The sequence below is a fragment of the Uranotaenia lowii genome, chromosome 3, assembly GCF_029784155.1.
Source record: "Uranotaenia lowii strain MFRU-FL chromosome 3, ASM2978415v1, whole genome shotgun sequence".
Lineage (NCBI taxonomy): Eukaryota > Metazoa > Arthropoda > Insecta > Diptera > Culicidae > Uranotaenia > Uranotaenia lowii.
The window spans coordinates 4318057-4326648 of record NC_073693.1 but is presented as its reverse complement, the minus strand read 5'-3'; the positions used below and the strand labels follow the sequence as shown (position 1 = coordinate 4326648).

The 8592-nt window shown below is 34.7% G+C and overlaps 1 protein-coding gene across 1 annotated transcript in view; it reads left to right on the top strand.

Annotated features, from left to right (window-relative positions):
• The first annotated feature begins 972 nt into the window (after window positions 1–972).
• LOC129754950 (sodium-coupled monocarboxylate transporter 1) overlaps window positions 973–8592 on the top strand; it is a 218391-nt gene continuing 210771 nt past the window's right edge. Inside the window, 1 exon segment of the mRNA XM_055751216.1 lies at window positions 973–1469. The gene's annotated coding sequence lies outside the window, so the exon portion shown is untranslated.

The following is an 8592-nucleotide window of genomic DNA, read 5'->3' as shown; positions in this document are numbered from 1 at the left end:
TAGCGGGGAGCACTTTCTATGTGGTATTTGATTGGAGAACTCTTTTGTGGTTTCGCCTTGAAGCCATTTGATTTCCGTGGTCGTCTTTTTGCTTGCGTTCTCAATCAACTACGATTCAAAGAAGGCAGAAACCTTGGCAAAGGATAATTCCTATTTCCTGGTTCTAGCTAGACGGGATGTTTTCTACCTGCTCCCATGGGTGCACTTTGTTTTTTATTGCAAATTGCAATCTGCAGTCGACTTGTTTGAAGATGGAAATTTTTGTTGTGGTGGAACTATCAAAAATGTTTAAACTTCAAATTATTAGAAAAAAATTGTTAACTTTGTCAGTTTTGTCACTTGGATGGAATTATAAACTTACGTCGTCAGCATCTGAGTTCAAATCGCGAAATCAGCTTCAACTGCAGTTCGCTCAGAATGATATATCTCAATTCGTTCCTTCTACCTTACAAACAGACGCGTCGACGGTTAATTGTACATGATGAGAGTGTTCTGTTTCCTGACTATTTCCGGTGTAGACTGGATTTTCTCCAGCGGGCCTTCCGATTCGTGAGATTGAGAGAGATACTAAACCGATAAACGAAATGCCGCCTCCGCTGAGTGTTGTGCAACGTGAGTTTATGAATGATCAACATGGGAGACTGACCCAAGATGGGATGTTCAGCTTTTGGCTACTCTCATCGTAAGTTTTTCTTGCTCTTGGTGTACTAAAATTTTTAACTGCGTCGATATCGAGGGAAGGCGTCGTCGGACGTTCATCAGCAGCAGGTGGCGTCGTCGCCCAGCCATCAAAGGAACGATTGGGGATATCTCGGTGATCAGAAAATCATAGAGGCACTTTTTTTGTCAATACGCGTCGCTGCCTCCCATCGCAGATAACGCGGCGCTAAGTCAGGCGCAAACAGACGTCGTTGGCGGATGGTGCGTTTTATCAGGCTTCATATCGATTGACTTCTCGCCGCCTAGATTTGGTGCGGCGTCGTGCCGGCATTTGGAGAAACGCCGCGCCGCGCCATTGAAATTTGTCGCTTATAAATAATACCCATTCCGAGAGGTGGCACTTATTGTGGTACGAATTTTCAATCGTGAAGCGCGCGGGACTTTTCCGATTCCTTGGTTTTCGATATTTTTTTTGTGTGACGACATTTTGCTTCAGTTAAAAATTTGTGCTCCAGCTCCAGCTGATTTCGATTTGGATTATCACTTTCAGCAAACTCAACTGCTATTTGAAATCGGTTACAGTGTTCAACTTCAACTAGAAATTGTGCATTTCTATCCGGAAGAAGAGCCACAGTGCAAATAACTAAAATTGGAGCCCACGGGGAATAAGTTTCGTGCCAATGTCCTCTCACCGTCGCAGATCAGGCGAATGAAATACCGAAGCAGCTTAGGGTTGATTGTGCAGATCCAGTTCAGAACGTTTCTCCAAATCAAAGAAAGTCCGCACCGGAAGCGCGGTTTCCCGGGAGGTAAGTTGGTTGTCCATTTGAAGGGTTGGGTTTTTTTTCTGCTGTTGTCCTTCACCTATCATCATCATCTTCAAACTGGCTGATGTCTCCCATTCCGATGCGGTGTGTCAGATGAAGTGATAAGTGATTTTCCTTGTACCAATTCAAAGTGTGTTCTGCTGTGTGACGTGATGTTGCGATTGATGAATGCGAATTTGATGGAATAACATTGTAGTGCAGAATTGTTTTCAAGATCGCCTTGTCTTGGATTGGTGTTGTGAGTCGAATTGCAAATATTAGTGGGCGGCAAAAATTCAAAGAAATTAAAACTCTTTGAAATCAATCGGCTTTCCATTTTCCAAGAAACTGTGCATTTTTAACGTTCTGCCTGTTTAACGCTTCGATAAGCTTGATTTGAATGTAATTTATCGATTTTCTGGAGATGTGTATTGGCTAAAATATGGTTCTAGTTTAGGCTAGAACTTATTTATTCAGCCTTCGACAACAGCTCTGTGAGTTTCTTTTTTTAAGTATAACAACAAAACATTTAAAAAAACTGAAATTCGGCTTTCCATGATGCTGGGAATGACAGTAATCAACTGTTCAAACAATTCAGACATTTTTCGAATACTGGAGCCTAATTTTTGGTTGCACTACACATGCTGCGTACATCTGCTGTTATTGATTTTTTGTAAAGAGAATCGGTTAACGCGTGTTATTTAAATTAGAATAATAGAATTCATTGGTAAAAAAAGTCATTTGTCAAAATTCTTAACGAAAATTTTTGACTGCTGGTATAATTACTTGAGAAGACTTACGTAGCATCATTGCGCAACAGATTTTATTGTGGGCTTGTCTGGAGTATTATTACAAAAAATATCAGATTTTTATAATAGAGTTTCATTTTGCGAAAATCTCATTTTTTTTTATTCTGCTAAAAATTGTGAAACTAAACTGTATTAAATTCATTTTCCAATTTTTTGGTTATATATTTTCATACGTTCATAAACATTGTCATTTTGCACAATGTGCTATGTTGTACAACGCGTGCAGTAGGGAGGTAATGGATGGCGCTCAAGGTTTTTTTACACTCTACTCTAAATAAACCATTCAAAGGGGGGAACACAGAAAATCTAAAAAAATCGAAAACGTTGAGATCTGGTGTTAACTCGGAGAAAATATTTTGGCCAAAAATCGACTTTCTGGGAGTCCAAACTGGTAAAACGGTCGGTTTTCCGAAACAGCACATATCGATGTTTTAGCATTTTTAAGACACTTCGCAAGTGACAATTTTGCTTTATTATGGTCAGCAAAACTTCGTTAGGACTATAGAATCAATTTTCATGAAAAGCTAAAGCGCATTTTATGCACCACCAGAACTCTTATAAAGCTAAAAACGTCATCATGACCTATTTTGTAAACTTTAATCTGGTAAATTCAAAAGAAAAATAAAAACAAGGTTTTAATATGGTTAAAGCATCCTTTCTACTGCCAGTCTAGATTTTAGGTAAAATGTGTATGAAATAGTATCTTAAAGTAAATGCGCCTCGTCGAATCTGATGGCCAATCATGATGGAATTGGTAGAAAATAGGCCTGAAAAAATACTTCCAAATACTTGGCATCAGTTTGTGCCTTTCGATTTTGCAACCAACATGGCGTTAGTCAATTCAATGCTTAATAGCTTTTTTGTGGTCAAATAAGTGGCTAACTAGTTTTATAATGGTTTTATAAGAGCTATATAAAAAAAACTAAAATTTGACGTTTTTCTCGAAAGCCAACCAATTACACGCTCAGGATGAGGTCCTCATTTCTGGGTTTTTAATCTCTTGTACAGTAAATGAGGACACACTTTTTAAAATAAAATGAATTGGTTGCGAAGGAACCGTGGAATAAACAATGAGTTGAACTCGAATTTCATTATCTGACACCATCTTAAAATTCAAGAAGGAGGCTTCCGCTGAATTTTAAAATGTTGTAAATGACATGGCATTTTACATGGCATCAGACAACGAAATTCGACTTCTACTCGTTGATCTTTTTCAATTCATACCCATATTGTAATGGTTTTATGCAATTTTCAGTCATTTACAGTATTTTCAGGTTGAGTGGTAACGACGGACAGCGAAATTTGACTCAACTCGTTTAGCGCTTTCACCGTATGCTCCTATTGTGGATGTTTCATGAGATTTTCAGTAATTTACAGCTGTGGAAGCCTTTCACTCAATACTCATATTGTAAAGATATTTATACCACTTCCAGTAATGTGAAGTTTTCAAAGATTTTTATGTATTTTTGCTATTTCATAATGCTATTTTATTACATGCAAAAGAATGCTTGGAGAAAACTCCTAAGTTTGTGTTTTATTGTAGTTTTAACAGAGCATTCATAACCGAGATTGCCGAAACAAATTCTGTGTTTTGAAGAAAAAAATTCTGATTTTTTATATGATTTTACCCATACATTTAGTGACGGTTTTCTGTGATGCTTTTTCCATTAATTTAATTGAAAAGTCATGTCAAATTGCGTCTTTTGTACATTTTACTTAAGAAAAATCAATTAATATTACCAATTTTATCATATTTTTCCCATTCAAAGATAATAAACCAAAATTTATATTGACATAAAAAATTTAATTTAAAAAACAACGTCCAAAATATTAAAATTTTGTGTTCTGTGGCACAGATTCTGTGATGAAAATTTGCTCAAAACTCTGTGAAATTATAGATTTTTCTGTGATTTCGGCAACCTTGTTCAACAAAAACGAAAACAGTATGTTAAATAAAAACTTTATTAGCTTTATTTTTTCAAAATTATCTGAAAACAAATGGTCGGAACAAAAATAGAAGCATTTTGCATGACTATAATAAAACCGTCATAAAACGAGTTGCGCAAAAAAAAAAGCCATAATAAAACTTCGTAATGCTAGTTGGCTTAATCTGTGTTACTTAGGTTAGAATTAAAATTAAAATATAGATTTTTTCGATTTCTTTCAGTCCCCCTTTTGGTGATTTATAAGGATCTTAAAATTGTGCGCATCTCTAAATCAAATCCGATTGAGCTGAAATTTTGCACAGGTCAGTTTTCTGGTTCAATCTACAAAATTTATATGCTCGGTTTGCGAAATTCGACATGACCCATTTGACTGCCACCCTAATGTGCAGTGCACGTCACAAAAAGATGAATTTCTACAAGTCTCTTCCCCAAGCTCCTTATAAAGACGAATGTTTTCCAAGTTTTGAATCGCGAAAGTAATTTAAAAAAACACTCATTATTGGAAAGGAATGTCATGTAAGTAGTGTTTTTAGCACATCGTTAAATTTCATATAGACTATAAATTATCATTAATTTCACATTCATAAGAGAATATTCTATTTTTTTCTCAAAATTCAGCTCAATCGAACTTGATTTAGGGGTGCCTCAAAGGGCTCAGAGCTACATTTTTACTCTAAAAATCACCAAATTTTTATTTTGATGCCAAAAAACTTTTAAATGTGTAAAACGTTGAGATCTGATACAATTCCAAAATAAATTCTTTTGGCGAAAATCGACTTTTTGGGACATACCCAAGATTAATAAGAATTTTCACATTGAATAAATCACATTCCGCTCCAAACCTCAAGTAACCCATTTGAATGTTTAGAAGGCATCAAAGAACAAATTTTTCAATAGGGTGGTCCTTAATAATAAAAATTATCAAAATAATAGGAAAAAAATATTAACTTCAAGTTTTAAACAACAATGACAAGAAACAAAAAAAAATAGATAAAAATGGGAAAATTTGAAAAAAATACAAAAATGACTGAAACAGGCACCTTTAAATTAAATCCGATTGAGCTGAAATTTAGCGAGGGTTTTGGAAAGTTTTTTTTTTAAATTCGACATGGTCTTTTTTAAAAGACATACACCGTCTTAGCCGATTTAGGCTTTACAGACTGAATAAATGACGTGGACAACTTAAGATTAACATTTAAACACCCAGTACCGAGATGGGAATCGAACCCATGCCATCAGTGGATCAGCGATTACCGTCTTACCACGCTAACCACTCGACCACCGAGGACGTACAACCATCTTAATGTATATATATAACTTGAAGGGAAAACTCCAGCACTCAGATGCTAGGATTGACTTGAAATTATTCTCTTAACAAAGGTTTTGTGGATCACATAGCTTTATCAATATTTCAGAAAAAGATCGCTTTGATTAATATTTTGTGAAGAAACAATGCAATAGAACACGAACCGTCTGAATCGAGGTATTTCGTTTTATGCCTGATGTAAATTTAAAAAGAGTATTTAGCTTGATGATATTATGTATATATGCAGTATTGGAACATCAAGATTGTAACTGGGTAAACCTATTTTAACGTTTATATTTTTACAGTTGCATGTTAAAAGTAGGTCTCACGAAATCGGCTAGTGGCTTATTTTTGACGGTCGCCATGAAAGAGGACCTATATTTATATACAGTTGCACTCGCTTTTTAATGAAATTTCCACAAAATCAATGTTTTTTGAGATTTTTCTTTCACAAATCCAAAAATTTACAACAAAAATGTTGGTTATTGATAAAAATTTAATAATGAAGAATGAAATCGCCTGTTGGGCGAAAATGAACTTCAATTTCAAACCGGTCAAAATTTTGATCAGGTCCATCGATTTGGATGAAATTTTGCTAGGTTCTACAAACCTTTTTACATATTTTGGTCAAATTTTAAATTTTTTCGAATAGCTGTGAGTCAGAAATAATAAGTTTTTGTAGAAATTCTTAATTAACGATGCTAAAAATGTTGAGTAAAAGGGCAAATCTTTTTTTATTAATTTCTCAGAAAATTAGATGCATAAAACATTGAAAATTAGTCGGGAAATGAACTTTGAGACAAAATATTGAACATTTCATCACCTTTGGTAGCTTTTAACTATAGCTTGAAAAATATGAAGAAAATACATCCTTTTTGTAAAATATCGAATAACTAGAATTCAATCGTAACTGCCTTGTTCGTTGTCTGTCAGTTACCTTAAAAAATTTCCAACAGTATCACAAATCAGTTGCACAAAAATATCTTATTTACAATTAAAAAAATAGATTAATTTTGTAATCTATTCCTTGTTCTGGGTGAAATAAAAGAATATGTGTTTCTTCATTCAGTAGTATTCAAGTACATAACTAGCAAAAATTACCAAAATTTGCGGCATACGAAATAACTGTAATTATTATTCTGGTTTTTTTTTCTGGTGAATTAAAGTTCTGATTTAGAAAGATATGTTAAGTTAAGATTGCCAGATTTCCCGGTTTTATCCGGGTTTGCGCGGGGTATTTAATACAAAATTTAACAAAAGTCTGGTCCTGCCCGTTGCCCGGATTTCATTGAAAAAACATGGATTTTGCCCGGATTTATTTCATTTATTTTTTAAAACAACCAAAAAATAACTAATTGTGTTTTAAAAATTTTAATTTATGCGTTTAAAGCGAAAGTTTTTGAGCAAATTTTATAAAAATAATCATGAGCAGTTTTTTGAAAGCCTAAAAAACGATTGAAAAACTGCTGATGAAAACAATTTGTCTGGCCCGGGTAGAAATTCTAACGACCTTAAGTTGAATTTTTTGACAAAACTCCTGCTCTAAAATAAAATAAATTTAATTTGGTTCGAGTTTTCATAGAAAGGCCATAAAAATATCATAAAATATTTTTTACAGACGCCACAAAAAATTCTACGCTGCTGGGCATTTTTTTAACGATTACTTAAACATTGAAACCCAGATATTTATATAAGTTCAGTCTCAATTTCCGTTTGTCATTTCGGTTTTACGTTTTAAACAATTTTTTTAACAGATTCTGGCCATAAAAATATTGGGTTGGAAACAAAACCAGAAACAACAAAAGAGAAGAATTCAAACCATTTGTATCTCATGTTTAATGACCTTTTTTAAGTTCTTGAAAATTATTCTAACATATATGTAAATTCACAGTTGATTGGTATTTTACCATTGAAGATTCTGTAATGTAAATTATTGTAAATATACCAGTTTTTTTTAATCCTTTCTACGATGCAAATTTGATAATAAACATAATCGAACAGCTCTCACTTAAAATTTCAAATTGTTTGCAAAAGTTCCCAGTGCAGAAGGTAAGTAGTTGAAGGAGAAAACAGAAAGCGTTGATCGATTGTGAAGAAATTCCCCTTAAAAGGTAAAACCGCTGGCTGAAAATTGCATTGCTTTTTAAATTGTTTGCAATTGAATTATCACCTTCATTGTTCGAAAAAAAAACCAGCTGATTCATTGATTGACGGGACACGCAATGAAAATCTGGTTCATTCCAGTAGTCTTACTATTTCAAGTTTGAAATGTTTCTCCGATGATGAGTTGAAAACAAATTCGCGAAACCGGAATCTGCGAATAGATTGCTCACAGAACGGGTGAACAGGTCATCGGCTGAGCGCTGCTTTCATGTTTCCTTACCGCGGATCCAGTTCGATTTGGTTTGGTTCGGCTAGTCAATGGGTTGGGGGCTGGAAGTGTTCTTTGAAACAAGCCTTTTGTTGTTGTTCTTCTGAATGGCACGAATTGAATTCAAAGAGGACTCGGCAAAACGGAAAACTCGGAGCCCGCTTTTTGTCAAGGTGATTTATGTTGTCTGCATCCAAAACCACAACAACGGGATCAGTTGTAGAATTTTGCGGCCGTTAAAGTCTCTACTATGAACGATTTTTTTGGTCGTTACGTAGTAGACCCAGACGACATCCGGTGAATATTGAATTGTATCCTCAGCTGGGGTGTTTAGTATTCTGCATCCCAAAATGGATTAGTTCCCCGACTGATGGTTTGGTGAATCGGAACGCTAATCGTGATAATTGAACATGTCTACGGAATAATTACTGTTGAACGTGAGGCTTCTTCTAAACATACATACGTTATGGAAGTCTACCGATCCATCCATTCAGGTGTGTGTAGTTTTCTAGCTAAACACGAGCAAGGTCAATCTAGCAGCTAGACAAACTCAAAAAAAAGTATTGAAAACGAAACGACTGTTATCGATAACCCACAATTGAATTTGCCCAAGCAATATGCTAAACCCAAACAGCTTAGTTAATCCTAATCGTTGTAATCGTAATCAAAAGAATCGGCTTTTGTATGTGAATAG